Raw genomic sequence first — 20,440 nt, forward strand, 5'->3', positions numbered from 1 at the left:
TAGTTGCCTTCCCTGGGTGCCTCAAAAGAGTTTTTCACCTAGAGGTCTTTTTTTTTCATGTAAGGCAGAGTGGAATTTGAAGATGGATTTTGGTTAGATGGAGTGGATGAGTGATTAAGGTGGTGTTGGGGGACCTATATACCCCTTCCCTGAAGAATAACTGACCTCTTGAACCACTTCTCCAAACATATTGCCACTTGTAGCTTCTTCCCGACCTTCCTGTATATTTCCAGAACTTACTATACTATTACAAGAAAGTCCTGTAGTGATTCAGGACAACCTCTTATACCATACTTTTTTTGCCAATATCTCCCAAATGGTAGAATGGATTCACCGGAAACGTTCTGAGCATGTTTACATCATCATTATGAACCTCCCCATAAAAACAATTTGGTCAATGGATGCATGGATATGGAGAAAAACTAAAAATGGCTGAAGGTGATAGAGGTCGATTTCTTGGAAACCATGCACTACAATGTTTTGGAATTTCTTGGGCATCTTACCAACATCCATATGCATCTCCCCATGAAACATATTTTTAAATGGATGCACATATATCGATAAAATACAAAAATGGTTGTAAGTAATGGATGCTAATTTCTTGAAAACTATGCAATGGAATTTTTTGAAATTTCTGGAGCATGTTACCATCATCCATATGTATCTCCCCCCGAAGCATATTGGAAAATGGATGCATGGTTTTCAAGTTATGGAAGAAACAAATTCTTGCTCTAGGTATTTTTGTTTCTTGTAGTAAAATAGAGCCTTCCTATAGTATTTTGGGACAGTAAGGAAAATGAGTGGTAGAAGCTTGGGAATGATGAGTGGATGGTGGAAATAGATGAGGGTGATGGATTGGTATGACCTTGGCCTTGTTTGATGATTTGAGCAAAGGAGGAGAAAGTCAAAATTTGACTTCTTTTCACTAGGTTTGACCGATTTTTTCTTTCTTTCCTGGAAAAATGTTTTTGTTCCTTATAGATGTTGGAGAGCACCTACATTCATCAAAGAGATACATGGAGAAAGTAATTTTGTTTTCCTTTTTTTTTTCAAGGCCGACTAGCCGCCTCCATGAGGTTTTCAACTAGTAGGTCTACCCAGGTGCCTCAAACGAGGTTTTCACCTAGGATATTTTCTTTTTTCTCTTTTTTTTTTCCCAACCCATTGATCACGTCATTGAGGTTTTCAATCAATGAGCCAATCTGAGGTGCCTCCAAGGAGGTTTCCACCTGAGATTTTTATTTTATTTTTCTACCCTACCTACTAGAAAAACAAAATCACTTTGAAGTATAAGAATACTTTCAATGGATCCATGTGCACGTCAAGATGACAGAAAAAATGATGCGGAGGCTTGAAATCTATGCTTTGACATGTACCTGGATTTGAGTGATAAAATGCTTTAAATTTAATGATATCAAGCCCAATTCTAGAAGAGAGTGTTGCGGCAACTTAGTGACTGTATGGAACCAAACCTCAATATAACCCTCATTCCCTTGGTTTGATTTCTTATCTCGATCATTCTTCATGTATTCTTCTACCATGACCTTCAAATCTTCATCTTTTTGTTGATTTTTCTCTTCAATACATGGAGGATTTGATGGTAACCATGAGGGAGATTTCTCAATCTCTGATTTTGATGTCTTCTCTTCATCAATTGCAGCCCATGGTTCTTTGATATTCTCCCTTGAATCTTCTTTTCTACATGTTGTCCTTTAATGACATGAAGAGAATCATTTTTTTGTAATTTTCTTCTAAGCTGATATGAATACCATTGCAATCGAGACGAGATGTTTGGAACTATTTTACCTCAGCATTGTAAGTGGGCTGATCTACTTGAATGTGTGGGTTTGGAAATGGTGGTATAGGTAGCTGAGTGGGAGTGGATATTTGAGATGGATGTGGTTGGGGTTATGGTTCTAGTGGAGATGAATGGTCATGATAACATGGAGTTTTCTATGGAGGATATTAAGGAAAATATTGAGGATATTGTGGATGGCTCTCGTAAGTTTCTTGCCAACCTTGTTGCCAAAATTGGTTTCGGGGTTGAGATGGCCAATGTTGCTAAGGAAATGGTGTGTTATAATTACTTTTAGATGGATGCACATAAGATTGAAATTTTGAATTAGGATCTTGCATTATATCAGGTTGAATAGGTTTTCATGGTCCTCTTGGAGCTACATAACATAGCTGCATTAGCAATTGAATTGCCGCATTGTCGTCTTGGTAAACTACCTTCAACCTTGGTGATGAGGAGAAACATTTAACATCATGTGATTATGCATGGAAAATACGAATATCAACATCTTCTTTTTCTCATTTTATTTTCTTAACATTTCTACTTGTTCACTTAGATTGCTAAGAATTTCAGTTCTAAACTTATCAATCAAATTTCCGAGTTTAGATTGACTTACCGATCTTGATGTTGATTGACTTAATCTTGCCCTTCCTCTTCATATGTGTTTGCATGTTTCACAAATTTCTTCAAAGGATCATTGGGATACATCACCTCTACTCATGAGATCAAGGAGATCAATCCACTCATCCTAATTTTTCTAAGTAAGAGGGTTTTAGTGTGTCGGATCCTAAATGATGTAGTTTTTCCCTCTTAACATTAGACATGAACCTCTCTATTAGATCCTCAAGTCTCTCATCTTCTGTTTGATTCACTCTAAATATTTCTTCCTTAAGATCATGATCTTTATATTTTTCTAGAAATATCTTTTGGATATCATTAAGTGATCTCATTGAATTAGTCCCTAAATTCACGAACCATTTAAGAGCTCTATCCTTCAAAGTTGCCGTAAACAATATCAGTTTTTGAGTTTTTAATAAGTAACCATAAGATTTAAAACCAATTTTAAATTGAAAGAAAACGATTTTTGGATCCTCTCACCTTAGACCATGAAATTTTGGAGGAAAAGATGCACGGGTGTTCTTCATGTGCACACTTCCATCAGTATCTTGAATGGGAAATCTGAGAGGATCTTCTTCATTGTCATCATCTTCATCCATTTCTTCTACATTCTTTGCCATATTCTTCTTCTACTTGAAAAAGTGAATGTTGATGTGGCTCTTACTCCACCACACAATCAGATGGGGGGGTGGGTTGGTGTTGGATATTTTTTTGTTTTTATGATTGAATGAAACCACTAATGCAATGCACTTTTCTATTTTCAAATGAAATTTCAATAATGAAAATATTTTTTGTTTTTGCAGAGAGTAAAAATAAATGAGTGAACTAGGGAAGAAAAAAATGCATACTTTGATACCTCCCATGCAATGGCGCCAAAAACTAATGAGCCTCAATATTGCAGCAAGAATGTTGTAACTCCGAAGGCTACCGACTTTAACTATCAACCCGTGGTTCGTACAAAATTAAAAGGTATCGACACTATATGTGTAGTATCCAATGTATTCTTCCTTTTCTATCATGATATAATGGAGTGCATGTTCTAAAACCAAATCCTAAACTAATTGAAGAAAATGAAATGCTCGAAATAGAAACCTTAACCTATTGCAAGAAATAAAGTACACGGAAAGAAACATATTCTAATTGCATAAAGATCATGAACTAAATGTATAAGAAACATAACTTAATCCTATTTATCACATGTGATGATTTAAACTAAGTGAACATTGAGTTTGATCCAGGGAGTGTTAACTGTTATGTGCATGTGTGAATATAAAAGAACTCCTTTTATAATCTTTTTGTTTTATAAATGCAAATGCTAGTCTTTCCTTGATCCTTGGCAGGGTAAACAAGTGTGGAGGAAGAGGGGTACAATGATTTTGATGGCTTGGAGGTCAATTAGGGGCCAAATCCCAGCTTTAATGATGAATTTTTTTCAACTCGGGATCAAAACAAGCTGTTACAGGATTTCCTACAGGATGTACTAGTTCTCCTATAGGATCCCCTAATTTACTACAAGATGTTACAAATTTAGTGTACGAAATTATAATTCATCAAATGACAAAGAAAATAAAATATAAATTGGATGGGAAAAACTTTTTTATTAACTAGGATGTCTTAGGTCCCTGTTCCAAGTGGAATAACTCAAAAAGACCTCTGCTAAACCATGCTAAAAAATAGTAGAAAATTACTAGTCGAAAATCTAAAAATTCAAGAACTAGTGAGCTAGTAAATCTATAAAATACCTAACCTAGTCAAGTGAAAAAGAAATGGGGTAATTTTTTCTATGAACTATAATTTTGTTTGATCTAATTCCAGTGGAACGAAATCGATTGAATCTCGTTAGAATTCTCTAAAAAATAGAAAAAAGTTATTGTTCTTTGCCACAAAGGAGTTCCAGAAATGTAGCTTTGGGAATAAGAAAGATGTTAGGCCCCTATACTACTAGTGTAACACCTTATTGCTATTAGTACAACCCACTTATTATATTGATGTACCCATGTAGTGCCCATATTGTTACTATTGCGCCCCATAGAAGCCCACTATTGTTATTATTGTGCCCTTACATTATTATTGTTATGTCGGCTCTGATTATGTTATGACCCCTTAAACTCCTATATATAGAAAGGAGGTATTTTCATTTGTATCATCCAAGAATTTTTCATTTATGTAATGTAAAGGAGGTTTCCCCCTCGAAGAGGCTGAATTCTAAGGCGTTGATCTATCTTTTCTATCTTTTCTTGAACTGGTTTCATAACATTTGGTATCAGAACTTTGGATTCTAGGGTTTCACTGCTCCAAAGAGGTCATAGTGGAATTTTCGCTTTAAATATTTTTCTGTGATGTTTTAGAAGTCACAAAAAAAACCCATTTGAGAAGAAATTGCGCTGCACCTTGGGTCCGAATTTCAGAGCTTTTTGCGTGCTATTTGCGGAGATATGATCTGAGGAAGTTGGTGTTTTTGCAGACTCCTGAATTACATTCAAAACAGGTGACCTACGGAAAATCGTCATAACTTTCTCTCTAGGAATCAAATTGAAATTTCGTAAGAAGTTACAGAAAGAGGACGGACTTTAGTTTCTTGTATATCGTTTTCAGAACCGAAGATCGAAAATTGCATACGTGGAACTTCATACAAGTTCGCTCTTCGGGAAAGGTCTATAATCAAGTCATCTTGGGAGATTGTGCATAACTCTTTCTTGGAGAATCCAAATTGGGTTAGACTTGTGGCGTTGGAAAGAGGACATAGAGGGCTACTGTAGGGCACAATTTCAGAACTTAAAGATCTGAAAGTACAGAGTTAAATTCGTTTCAATATTGAGCTCCTAAAATCAAGAAAAATTGAGATGAGGAAGTTTGATGGCAAGGATCCGGTAAATTGGATACTACAGATGGAGAAATATTTCGATCTACATGAGGTGCAACTATTACAAAAGGTATGTATTGCATCTTCATATTTAGAACCGAATCAATTTTTATGGTATGAGGGGCTTTGTTCTCGTAAAAAACTTGTTACGTGGTCAATTTTCAAAGAGGAAATGATAGCACATTATGAGGATACAAAGAGCAACACCTTCTTTAGAGCAACACCACAACAATTGGAAAGAGTAAAAGGGCTTTGTGACATAGTGGAAAGAAAAATTATGGAAACCAGGAAGCATACCCCTCACAACTATAAAGATGGAAGTGTTGTTTCTCCTAGCCTTCCACAACCTACAAGGGTTACACCACAACAATTAGAAGAAAAAAGAGAAAAAGGGATTTGTTACAATTGTGATAGAAAATGAATTAAAGGTCATAAGTATGCTGAGAAGAAATTATTTTACATAGAATATGAAGAGGAGGAAGAAAAGGATTAAGAAACATCAAAAGAACAAGATATGCACCAGGACCCCATCCCAAAGAAAGAAGAAATGAATCAGATGATATCTTGTAAAGAATTGGCAAGAATTACCACTTCTAAAACTCTTAAGATAGAAGGACATATCAAGAAGAAAAAGGTGCAAGAAGTGAAAGATCACATCGAGAAAGAAAAAAGTGAATCCAACCATATCTTGTAATTCATTGATCGAAATTACCACTCCTCAAACTATCAAGATAGAAGGACATATCAAGAAGAAAAATGTTCAAGAAGTGAAAGATCACATTGAGCATCAAGAAATGAATCCGACCATATCTTGTAAAGGATTGGAAGAAATTACCACTCCTCAAACTCTAGAGATAGAAGGACATATGAAGAAGAAAAATGTTGAAGCAGTGAAAGATCACATCGAGCATCAACAACAAGTTCTCTAACTTTTAAAGGATAATGCCACTTCGGTGAAAAATCAAAGGAAACAATAGGTAGATCAACATTGTAGTGAAAAATGTTTTGATGTAGGTGATTGGGTATTTTTACTGCTACATCTCAAGCAAGCTATTTATGAGAAGGAAATGTTGGCAATACTACATGCACTTAAAAAATGGCGACCTTACCGAATGGGAAGACTCTTCAAAGATGAGGATGTGGAAGCATTGTTTTATGCTATTTCTATTATCCAACCGGATTGGATAAATGAAGCAAGGGATGAATGGAAGAAGGATGAAGAAGTATTGCCACTTATTCAAAAGTTGCAAAAGATCCCAATTCAAACAAAATTGCTAGAAATTGAAGAGGAAGGAAAAATCATATTGGAACCTGGAGCAGCCACAGAAACAAGAACTCAATAGCTACAAAATCGATCAATTTCATAGTATCTCATCAATTGGAAGAACTTACCCGCTGAAGGTTCCACATGGGAGGATAGGAATTTTATACAGAAGCATCAAGAACTACTCAAGCATTGAGGACAATGCTTTTTGAAGGAGAGGGGCATGTTAGGCCCCTATACTACTAGTGTAACCCCTTATTGTTATTAGTACAACCCACTTATTATATTGATGTACCCATGTAGTGCCCATATTGTTACTATTGTGCCCCACAGAAGCCCACTATTGTTATTATTGTGCCCTTACATTATTATTGTTATGTCGGCTCTGATTATGTTATGACCCCTTAGACTCCTATATATAGAACGGAGGTATTCTCATTTGTATCATCCAAGAATTGTTCATTTATGTAATGTAAAGGAGGTTGCCCCCTCAAAGAGGCTGAATTCTAAGGCGTTGATCTATCTTTTCTATGTTTTCTTGAGCTGGTTTCATAACAAAAGCTAATCCAAGTAGTTAAATGATTACTATGAACTTACAAAGCTTTTCCAAGGATGAAATGATTCTTGTGATCTGGCAAAATAACTTACATCAACCATTTAACCCAATCCTACAACAAGAAATCATTAATGCTAAATGCAGAAACAAAAAGAAATAGAAACAAGAAATGCATGTGAATAAGAAGTGAAAAGAAGGAAAGAAAATGACACAAAAGGGATCTGAGGCTCCTGGGATGGAAAAGCACAAGGAAAATCAGAGACCTATGGAGGAGAAAAATATTTAGAAGGTGAACATGACATTAATCTTCATTATTTTCATCAATACAATTACATCCTTGAAAGAAAATACAATGCAGCTGTAGAAATACTAGTTCTCTCCACAAGAACACTAATTAAAATCAATCCCTAGAGGAAAATTTGACTTGTTACTTATACAAGATGATTAGGAATCATTCCCCATGAAAGGAGGAAGATTTCCCCACCAAAATACCTTGATTATTGGATCTCATTCCCAATACTAGGAATCTACATTAAATGGCAAGGAACACATTCCTAGATTTTTTCAATCATTGGAGTTCCACAATTTGTGCCATAATTCCATAATATCTTGTTGATTTACTATTTAATATTGATCCTCCTTTAGTAGGGAGCAAGCCCCTAAATTATATCCTCCTCCAAATCTTTGTAATCTACCCAATACTTTAATAATATTACACAAAAATAAATAATATTAGGTACAGATATGCAATTATTCATAAACCTACCTGATGAATATATTAAATTTAAAAATACATTTTCTAATGCAAAAACATAGGGTTAATGTGTTTAAGGGTGGTTAGATGAGCCTTAATTTATGTTTGATTTAGAGGCATCAACCTTGATTTATGTCTAATTTAGAGGACCATCAATATGCAAGCCTACTTCCACATTCCAAAATAGATACGCCTATCAACATAAACGTTTACACCCAATATAACGTGGCACCCCTTATTAGTGTGGGTTTTTAGAGCATTTCTTCCCTCAATGTTACCAATTTTCTATTACCCATCCTCATATAACCTTTCAAAGGCCTGTTGAGACCTTAAACAATGTTATTTTGGGAAATAGATTGGTGGAATCTATTGATTATGTTGAGTGATAGAATATGTACTTCTCCAATAAAACTTTCCAAAGGGATATCATGCATGTCAGATGAATTTTTTATGTAAAAGTTACCACCTTGGGAAATTAACGTTCGAACTTATTCCTTTGGGGCCCAAAAGCCTTTGACATTTCATCTCCTAGGGTTAGGTTTTCCGATGTTTATGGTTTCTCCTTTCCACCATATGATAAAATGGCCTCCAAGCTTCATTGTAATATAGTTCAAAAAAGGTGAACAACCATCACATCTATTCTCAAAGATAAGCCACTACCATCAAGCTAGTTTGTTTCCATTCTACATGTATACAATTTCAGGATATTCAATTTATTAATAGAATTCAAGTTTCACTATAGCTTTGTGTTTTGGATAAAAATATGCATTTTTTTTTTTTCTTCATAAATTCATATTGTATTAAGAAAATTATTGTAACCACATGATATATATGTATATCTAAAATTTTTATTGTTTATCTTAGTTTTTGGTATAAGTATGTGTTTCCTCTCCATTTCAAAGAGAGGACTCTTGGATCATACATTCAAACATTCTCCTATCCATCCATGCTTGATTTGAGTATTGTATGGTGTTCCCCCTCTTGGGCTAGGTTTACACATTTTATGAATAATATGGTACTATGATGAAATTAAAATGTGTCAACATAAGGACACTAATTACCTCTCATATCTTGCTAGACGTGCATCATTTTCTTTTATAAAGTAGTCATGGATGATAATCATGAAATGGACAAAGCTAAATCACCAACCTATATCAATCCTAACTATGGATCTACCAAGCACAAAGAGGTATCAAATGCATTTTAACTCTGAAATAGGTTTGCATCCTAGGATATTTGATCTCGCTTGGTGGTTGGTAGATCCTTAATTAATATTGATCTAAAATAAGTTTAATTTCTCCCTTTAAGTAGTATATATTCCACATGAATACCATGGGTAATTTTTATTTTTATAAGGCTATTTTATTTGTAATTTGACCAATTTAAAATGATTACATTATATTACATTACATTACAACATCTCTGCCATACTAGTCTAGAGAGTGCATGTTGGAACAATTAAAAAAACAGGCCACCAAAATGGCCTTGGACTTATTGAAATTTATGAAGATATGCATTAATCAAGATATTAGAGGTGATAAAATGAGAAGAAAAATCATGAAACCAATACTTAATAACACCTCAAGGCCATTTCTATCACATCATTTAACCTCAATGTTTTTCACATTCACTACATCAAGTAACATTTTATTTCAAAGAATTTATTCAATTATTTTACCTGACTTCACTACAACATTTCAAACGAAAGTTTTCCTTCTATAATGACATGGAATAAATAAAACATACTTTTGAAAATGAAATAAAAAAGAGTTACATCTTCATCCTACCATTTTTAATTTTTTCTTGCAATGATAGAAACGTGGAGAAGAGAACTATGAAAGCATTTCACAATGTACATGATAATATTTTGTGTTTATCATCTTGAATTCCACATGAATATGGTAAAAATAACACACATTCTCTTTTAAATCACTTGAGACATACCATGGATCACAACCTTGGAGCTATGATACCAAATGTTGTCTATTTTAGTGAATTTTTAAGAAACATTCATATATAAACTTAAATTAATAGTGAGAAAAACCAAGTTGGAACATTATTTTATATTGAGCTCACATCTCTCGTTCTCCAAATGCAATTGGTTCCCAATGTATACAAGACTAGGTTAGCATAACAATAAATTGTGTTTAAATTCCTTTCATTATAACAATGTTGATCAATATTTCACTTTTTTCCATCAAATTCTCCTCCTAGATTATCTTCATGTCCTCATTATTAGTTTTCTATCTAATCATTTGGAAAAAAATTATTACACTAAGTTTATTCAACCAAACTATTTATACATTAATAGTCACATGTAAGAGGCATTCCTTCAAATATTCTTAAGTCTTAGCTAGAGGAAAACTTGAATATTTTCCTTCTATGTGAATTCATTAAACATAAATAAGTATTGTGGGACAAAATATTTGGTTAAGGGACATAATTTGTAACCTATGCAGTGATACTTAATGAAAACATTATCCTTTAGAATCTTTTGTTGATGCTTACTGCAAACTCCTTATTATATTTTTGTTATGAAATTCAAGGACAGTGTTTATCTTTGAAATAAAATCATGTTTTACCAAATATGTTTGGAGAAGGAAGAAAGAAAAAAAACAAACTTCATTTAATCAATTAAACAAGTCTTCCTTATAATATTGTTTATAATAAGAAGTATTACTCCTATGAAAATTAGGTTAACCATTAGTTTAAATTAATTGAAGTCTCCCTCAATTTAATCTTGAAAGCATCCTCCACGTAAGTAGTTCAAGATCAACTTCAAGACTTAGTTGAACCATGATTTAGTATTACCATGGGTGGAGGAGTCTTGAGATATCTTTTATAACCATAACAAAACATTTTTCTCGGGAAATGTTCCAATTAAAATGCAAAAGTAGTGGAAATGTTGGAAGCTACCATAATGAAAAAATAGGAAGGCAAGAAGGACATTGAAATCGATGGATACTCACAAATCCTTATCAATATCAACATTAGACACAAGAAGCAAGGTTATTAGGAGGTGGGAAGTATTTTGAAATGGGTCAAAATTGGAATTCTTTGGTTCTCTAACATCAATTTTACTCACATTTATAGAATAATTGAACAAATCACTAAGAAACCAAACATTTATGGAGAAAGATAGTTTCAAATTGTTTTTTTCTTCCTATAGAATTCAAATATTAAGGATTGAGATCAAATGTAGACTCAAAATTTTGAATAGTATTTGTAAGAATTGTCCTCAAAGGAATTGGAAACTCAATGGTTCTATCTAATAGTGATATTTCCATGCAAAATAAATAGAAAGATGAAGATATATAAAATACCTAAACGAACATATATAGGCCTTGGTTGGAGTACTCCTATGCAAATGATAGAGTGATATGGGCAAGTCACTTAATCAAGTGAGCCAATTCAAATTTGTAAACAAAAATATAATAAAAAATAAAACTAAAATGTATTTAAATAATTATCATAAAATTGCTTTAAAAATTAAATTTGATTTAATATTATTTATTTTAATATTTTATTAGAACTTATTTAATTTTTCTTTATTATAATTATTTTTCAAAAATTTTAAAATGCATCTTTTTCAAACCTGAAATGATAAATTGGAAAACAAACTCATTTTTCAAAATTTTAGAGTTTCTATTTTTATAGTGTTGTGGGGAAAAGTATCCGACTCGGATGACCCTATCCCTACTCTAAGGGTGACAGTCCTTAGCAACAACTGAAAGTAAAGCTTTGATTATTTTCCTTTATGAAAGTACAGAGAAGGAAGAAAAGATTAACCAACCGGTGTCTTTCGCTTTTGTCGATCCTGTCCTCTCTCTTTGTCTCTTGTTCCCAGCTCCTTGCTCCCTTTGCCGGCCCAGCTACACACAGATCCTGCACAAACAAGAGAAGGAAACTACAAGAAACATGTACTCATAACTGATGCATGGATTAGAGTGAATCAGATATACAAGTAAATACAAAACATCAATGCAATACAAGTATATAGGAGAACATTCAAAGCTTTATTGATAGAAGTAAAAGGGTTCTGAGAAGGTTACAACCATCAATGGCTCCAATCCAACAGCACCTCCCCAGCAGCAAGAAATCTCCTCTTCACCTCTAGAAAGCAATCACCCAATAGCTCTAACTGTAAACCAACAGCACCTCCTTGCTTTGCACAAAATTCCAGCCTCCTTAGACCTCATAGAAGAGCTCTATATATAGGAGAGAAGAAGAGAGGATGAGTCAGCTTGAGGCTGGCATGAAGCTGACTAGTGTCCTCTCCCTCTTCAAAATAAACTTCAGTTCTTGAGTCCACTTGGAGATCCTTGCTTCCACTTGGAGTTTAAGAACCTCTTACTCATCACTGGGCGAATTCCCTGATCCAAGTGTCATTTTGGAAGCTTCCTGGGCATTTGACACCTTGCAGAATGACTGTGCCACTTAGCCAATCTCACCCAGCGCAGGTAGCCTTCATCATATTTGACTTACAGTGTAGGTACAAGGAGGAGCAGTTGCATTCCAGCGCAGATGCTCAGTGGAGCAGCTGACATGATCCAAAAATAGCCTGTTTTTGAGTGTTTTCAGGTGGAGAACTGATGGGAAGTGCTGTGGTTTGCTGACCTTATTCTTCTAGGGGTAAGAACAACATGTTTAGGGACTGAGGATCCCTGTAATTATTGACATTTCATGCTCCATGCTGCGAGGCACAAAAATGTCTATAACAGTTGCCCCCTAAAGTATGAGGCCGTTTGTCGGGTGAAATGCTTTATCTAGAGGGTCCGAAGTTCATTCCAGTGCTGAGGAGGCGCCCTGTAATACAATACAATACAATACATTACTTCTCATTCTGCTTTCATGATCTAGCTGAGGCGGGCATTCCCATGCTCAGCTTTATAAATACATTTTGGTACATATAACAGACGATCGTCTGATGGTAGACTGATAATTTTCTGCTGAAATTATCATCCTTTGAATAGGATGATCATCTGCTGCAATGATGTACATGACAAATGCTTTTATATTTCCTGAATATATATCGCAGCCCGGATGGATGAAACTAGATCTGGGGTCTTCAAACTCGTTCGATCTTCACTCTAAGTACAAGTCGATCCATGTGAGAATTGCGCTGAAGTCGAACATGGAAAGACATCGCTTGATTACCGGCCAATAATGAAAACCGTTAACAAGCGCGAGAGGAATCACCGATAATGATAATGACCCTCAAGGTACTGCAGTACAATTCACGTGGCGTGAATAAAGGACTTGGCGTCGAACGCCACGCAAAATCTTCTGGTCGAAGGTCATTGATGTATACCTGTCGCCGGAAGTGAGAAACTTGCCATTGAGGCATGCAAGCTTCAAAGTACTGATGGGGTTGTTCCTAGATCAACTTCTTAGATAATGAGCTGAAGTCGACAAGAAGTGATTCGTCAAAGGAGGGCCTTAATGAATCCCACATCAATGACACGGAACGGAGCTAATGATTTTAGTGGAGGTGAAAACAAACTGTGACATATGATTCAGGGTGGCGATCATGAATGGATGAAGGATAATGTATGGCAGTGGATGGGACACGGTTGACACTTTCAGAATGACCCCTCTTGAACATATAACGACACTGATGCGATGGATCGGTAACATTACCCCAAATGTGGATGGTTTGGCGAGGACCATGGTGATGAGACCGGTGAATGAAACAACCCAACCCGATGTGGTACGGAGGAAAAGTGTCATGTTCAAGAGTGACTTGCTACCATTAAACTTTGATGTTCTCCCAATTTTTCCCCAGTCATTTCTGACCAGTACCTCTTTATTTTTATCAAGCTTGAGGAGGATAACATATGCTTGTTCTATAACCTGCCCTTCGGGCAAGCCCATCGCTATGATTTAACGAGCCTAGCGATAGGGAAACTCGTTCTTGTCTAAAGACAAGTTTGTCACTATTTAATCATTTTAACGAGTCTAACGACAAGGAAAACTCGGTCCTTTTCAGTTTTAGAGAGTCTGAAAAGGTACAGAAAGTTAACTCCATAATTCCTTTTTCGTCAGCTAATCCCTTAAGTCCGAAAAAGTATAAAACAATACAGAAGGGATGGGTGTTCGGTACTTTTAACGAGCGGAACAAAACAAGCGCTCGATCTTTTTGTGCAATAATCCCTCAAGTCCAAAAAGATTAAAATCTAGAGGAGGGATAGCTCTTCCGGCCGTTTAATGAGCTGGAAGGCCAAAACTCGGCAAACTTTTCATATTTTACGAGTCAGTGAAAAGAGCTCAAAGAAGACTCGTCTTTTGAGGAACGAGTGATAAACAGGGATAGCAGCAGATTCCAGGTACAGGTTGGAATTTTCCAATCACGGCAGTGTTACAAGGATGGCTAGGTGAAATCACTCTTCGCAGCTGTTTCTCAAAAGAGGTAAACAAACATATGGAGGTGAACGATTGGCCAAATGAACAGATGGAGGTGATGGCATATAAACACGACCAAGGGCTTTTAATATGGCTTTCAAAGGTTACATTTCTCGAGGTTGTTTACCGGTTCATTTTTTCTGGATGAGCTTGAATTGCTAGGGAAAGATTGCTCATAAACTACGTTTATTTTTTAAACGAGCATGAACTTCTGCACAAAAACTGCTCGATGATTTGCATGCCCCCAGCATCATAATGACGCATGTCAAAGGAGGGTTCAATCACCCAATGGCTCTAATTGTAAACCAACAGCACCTCCTTGCTTTACACAAAATTCCAGCCTCATCGACATAAGACATGTAGATGCCCCCTCATCAATAATTGTTCGATGAACAGTTTTGTTGAGGGCTTTCACTTGAATAAGGAAAGCTAGTTGAGCTGGTAACTGAGGGTCATATCCTTTATGATCAAAGGCCACAAGATTGGAATCCATTGGGCCAATCCCACCTATTTCTGATAATAAAGCTTGCTCTTGGGAGGGGCAATTTTGTGGTACTTCAAGTGTCGACATAGTGGACGGCGATTGGGCCAGGTCCTTTACTATATTATAATTATGTGCTCCTTTGGCACGAGGATTAAATGTCGATTTGTGTACTACTCCCTTTGGCGACTTTATCATTGGCACAGGAACGATGGGTGGCACAACTTCGGTCAAAGTTGTTGTTGAACTACTAGGTCGTTCATTAACCTTGTTGTTCGACAGCTTTGGATTCCCGTAATCTTTACTCCTTGTCAAAGCATTATTCTGTTGCTTTGAGGTAGACAACATAAGCACTTGGGATCCGGAAGCATTTTGATTAGCAACCATATTTTGACCTGGATTAGGAAACGGATCAGTCAATACTGCTGGGGTTTTTGAACTCTTGAAGAGTTTCTTAACTTCAGCTATATGTGGACAATATTTCGTCCAATGATCCTCATCGCATATATGACACCCTACCGGGGGTTTCCTTTTTCTTCCTGTCTTTTTCTTCTTGCCCCCTGGTTGCTTCAGTTGTTTGCCCTTGTCAGTCGACATGGCATTTACTTCTGAGTCAAGAAGTTTTTTATTTGCATTTTGACTGTAAATTTTGTGCTTGCCAATCACGTCATCGCCGGCGTGAGAGTCATTGTTTGATTTAGGAGGAGGAGGAATTGAGAATTCTGGTCTAGGGGCGTCAGGTATTTTGTCGTAGAGCGTGCCAGACTGAGTATAAACCAAGTCTAGATATTGCGCACGAGCTATAACTTGCTCTTCTGTTACGACTCCCCCCTTGGCCACATCTTCCGTTATGGCCGGAAGTAATGACTTTATAAACCATTCAGCTAATAGCTGATCGGGAACATATGTTTTTACCATCCTACGACGATGTCGCCATTCGTGTATATGATCAGATATATGAGTGGCCGTTGTCTGTTTGAAGTTGGTAAGGAGTTCTGTTCCTGTTTCATACCTTATCGGTAATTGAAAATGGGTTAAAAAGGTTGTAGCTAAGGTACTGAAGTTGTCGAACGAAGCTCTAGGCAATTCAATATACCATTTTGCCACTGGACCCGTTAACGTCCTCTGAAAAAGGCAAAGTCTTATCGAATCATCATTCAGGTGTTTGATGAACACCATAGATGGAATGTCATCACGTGATTCGACGGGTCTTCACCTGGATTTCCATTAAATTTAGGAATGTCTGATGGAAGTTTGTGTGGAATCGTTGGCCACCAAGGGGCATAAGCAATTGGATCATTCGTCAGTCGGTTTAGATCTGGTAATTCTAGAGTTGCTACAAAGGGCAACTATTGATTCAGGTTAGGCGAAGCATATCCAGGATAAGATAGAATCGCCTGAGCAATGGGTCTTTGCATACCAGCATAATGTTGGCAACTTTGACAAGGTTGATGGGTATAACCATTATAGTATGGTTGCCCATTACTTACAAAGACTTGTTGCTCAGGTCCTTGATATGATTGCTGGAATTGCGGTTGTTGAGTTCGAACTAGCTCTGGTTGTTGGACCATTTGTTGATGCCCAATACTAGATGATTGACCAAGATGAGGAGTCACAGTACTTGTTTGATCCTGAGTCGCTCCAGATAAGGAGGCACTGACCTGAGGTTGCGATTGAGATGTCGAGACAAGAGGCTGTTGTGTGGCAACCTGAGAAACTTGGGGTTGACATACAGTAGGCAGCGCTTGTACTTGCGACGCAATCACCATACCAGGTATAGTGGCAACATTCGACACAGGGCAGACTGGTTGTATAGAATATACAACTCCTGGTTGTCGAGGCAGTATTGGTACCCAACTGCTGGATGTAATTCCAGTTTGACCTGAACTTTGTTGTGAACTCATGGATGGGCATCCTCCCGGAGGAGGTAATGAAAGGGCATACTGCCCCCCATATGGTATCAATCCGGAACTCAAGGGGATCGATTGCCCAGATTGACCTCCAAATGGATCAATTTGGCGAGTTTCAACATAAGAAATACCAGATGATAATCCGGATGAAGAAATAGGAACTAACCATGTCGTTGTCCCTGATTGGACTCCGGCTTGTTGTTGACAATTTGCCGGGACAGATGGTATACCAGCGAACATCGTTGGAGTAGCAGCAGGAGGCTCTGCTGCAGCTGTGTCGGACGACACAGTCCTAGATGTTGATGGTTGTTCAAACATATCTAGTCTATCCAAAAGATTTCTTAGCGATTCTACAGGAACTTCCACTTGTGGTGGACTAACTTCGAAGATCAACGAGGGAAGGGTGATGATTATTCCGCTTAAAATAAATTTTATAACGACGCTTTAGACACAACTTGCTTTTTCAGTTTTAAAGAGTCGAGAAAAAGCTAAAGATGACTCTAGTCGCCTTCGATGTATTAACGAGCCCGAAGTGACAAATGCTCGGTTGGACCTTTTCAGTTATAGAGTTTGAAAAGGGCCAAAAGAAACTGCTCTGGAGATCTAGGCAGAGGGTGTGCCAAACCTTTCGCGAAACCACAGAATACGTTTTACGGTACGGGTGGTCGATCTTCGTGAATGCTGTGTTCACTGCATCGCGATCAGTAGGGCGGTCGACACAGCTTCCTATGGATAAAGGATAAATGCCTATAGGGGTCTCCCAATATATGCGACGGTACGCGGGAGAACAAGTCTGTATTAGTGTTATCGTCCCTCAGGAGGAATCACCCACCTTCGTAGAGATCGACAGTCACTATGTTTAACGATGCCAGAACACGTCTCTACCTAGACCTCTATTGTGAGCGTTATGTTACAAAGCGTTTTTAGATTCATTCAATATATTTTAAGTTGATCTTGTTTAGCAGTTTGTCTTTCAGGATCACCACGAGATGTATATAGTACAAATTCCTAAATGCAGCTAAAATGATAAGCAAGCTTTACAATCTTTTTAGCTTTGAAAATCCTAACTACTGAGGGGAGAGAAAAACACTATCTTTCCACACAGAGCACAAAGCACAAACTAATGCACTTTCTCCTAGATCAATCACGCAAACTTATCAAAATGCAAATGCAAGATGCATGTATTTCTTTTCTTTTCCCTTAATGTTGATGTAGACAAAAGGAAACTGTTGTATAATTTTCGAATTCAATTTGAAGCGTAAACAAACAAGTTTCGTCTAAAATGAAAAGACACCTTACAGGTACTTGTTTCAACACTAAAAATGTACGAATTCAAACCATAAAATGAAAAACAAACAAACTCAAACAGCCATGAACAGTAATAAAACTAGCTCTTAAGATCACAAAGACACTTTTACAGTTCAGGATCTAAGAGGCCACAGCTATACTGGTTCGCTTTTCACAATGGGAAACTGTAACTGAAGCAAGAAATACTGAAAGAAAACTCATAGTTTCATCACACAACTGAGGCGGAATAATGTCAAGGAAAGTTGGTTTACAACAAGTACAATGACCAGCAATCAGCAGCAAAAAATCAGTGAAAGCAGGGCTAAGACACAGTGGGAAACCTCAGCAAGACATTGGCTAACAGGTCCAGCGCAGGCTCTGGTCTGTCAAACTGACTTTCAGCGCAGTTCCCGAAGGGAGTACCTGCGCTGTAATGCAGACTGCCTGTGGACAGCCTGCACTGAGACACGAGAGTTGCGTTTACAAGGATTTTCGGGTCATAAAAAGCTCAAAAATGCACTGTTTTTGCTGAAATAAAAAGCTATAGGTCAAGTACAGGCTAAGGGATGATCAAGAGGATGAAAATCTATCACAAAGAGTACAAGAGTCTTTTGTAGATGAGCTCTTCAAATTATGAATCTGCTCAGTAAATGAGCAAGAGTAGCAGGCCCTCTACTTCGCTTTTGATATAGTCAAAAGCTTTTCGATTTGGTACTCTTTGGTTCAGGAAATGAATAGCAAAGATACTACAAACACCAACAAGATACTAGGCTCCCCAGCGGAGTCGCCAGTTTGTCACTTCGGGCTCGTTAATACATCGAAGGCGACTAGAGTCATCTTTAGCTTTTTCTCGACTCTTAAAACATGAAAAAGCAAAGTCGTGTCTAAAAGCGTCTAATAAAATTCATTCAATACGGAAACATAATTCCCCTTTTTGTATTTTAGTTGATCAAGTAATCCGCAACCGTGGAGGAAAGTCAATTAAAACTCCGTCGTTCGAGGAGACTCGCGAGTCAACCGTCTTTGTCTCCGGAATCGAGAGTAGTACGGACGAAGCAAACTCGCTTGACCGGGTCAAAATCTCCCATTAAAGTTAGAACAACAGTTCCAACTACATCTGAGATTCTGGTCACTCCTAATATCTCTGGAATCCCTGCCTCTATTGAAGAAATTCAACAGCGACAGAGGGACAGTTGTACTGATCCTAGTCTGAGAACAAGTACTTGCATAACTGAACCAGTTCCATCTGGAACCGGTCCACAGAGTCTTGTTGCTCAAACAACTGTCGCTGTCGAAGCAACCCCTTCTTCGGCACCAGAAATCTTTTACGGACCTGACGGTCTTCCTCTTCCTCCTGGTCTGATCGCAATAGAGGAAATCGTAGAGGACCAGCAAGCAAATACTCCAACTCATTTTGGAGTAGGCGCCACTCTTTTTCCTTCTGCATCAGAAGTTTGTCCATCGCCACAGGAAGTTCCTGTAGAATCGTTAGGCAATTTATTGGATAGACTTAAAATGAGAAGTAATGTATTGTATTGTATTGTATTACAGGGCGCCTCCTCAGCACTGGAATGAACTTCGGACCCTCTAGATAAAGCATTTCACCCGATAAACGGCCTCATACTTTAGGGGGCAACTGTTATAGACATTTTTGTGCCTCGTAGCATGGAGCATGAAATGTCAATAATTACAGGGATCCTCAGTCCCTAAACATGTTGTTCTTACCCCTAGAAGAACAAGTTCAGCAAACCAACAACACCTCCTTGCTTTGCACAAAATTCCAGCCTCCTTAGACCTCATAGAAGAGCTCTATATATAGGAGAGAAGAAGAGAGGATGAGTCAGCTTGAGGCTGGCATGAAGCTGACTAGTGTCCTCTCCCTCTTCAGTTAAACTTCAGTTCTTGAGTCCACTTGGAGATCCTTGCTTCCACTTGGAGTTTAAGAACCTCTTACTCATCACTGGGTGAATTCCCTGATCCAAGTGTCATTTTGGAAGCTTCCTGGGCATTTGACACCTTGCAGAATGACTGTGCCACTTGGCCAATCTCGCCCAGCGCAGGTAGCCTTCATCAGATTTGACTTACAGCGCAGGTACAAGGAGGAGCAGTTGCATTCCAGCGCAGATGCTCAGTGGAGCAGCTGACATGATCCAAAAATAGCCTGTTTTTGAGTGTTTTCAGGTGGAGAACTGATGGGAAGTGCTGTGGTTTGCTGACCTTGTTCTTCTAGGGGTAAGAACAACATGTTTAGGGACTGAGGATCCCTGTAATTATTGACATTTCATGCTCCATGCTGCGAGGCACAAAAATGTCTATAACAGTTGCCCCCTAAAGTATGAGGCCGTTTATCGGGTGAAATGCTTTATCTAGAGGGTCCGAAGTTCATTCCAGTGCTGAGGAGGCGCCCTGTAATACAATAAAATACAATACATTACTTCTCATTCTGCTTTCATGATCTAGCTGAGGCGGGCATTCCCATGCTCAGCTTTATAAATACATTTTGGTACATA

The sequence above is a fragment of the Pinus tabuliformis genome, chromosome 3_1, assembly GCF_031772625.1.
Source record: "Pinus tabuliformis cultivar Carrire ecotype Pingquan chromosome 3_1, CPIR1, whole genome shotgun sequence".
NCBI lineage: Eukaryota > Viridiplantae > Streptophyta > Pinopsida > Pinales > Pinaceae > Pinus > Pinus tabuliformis.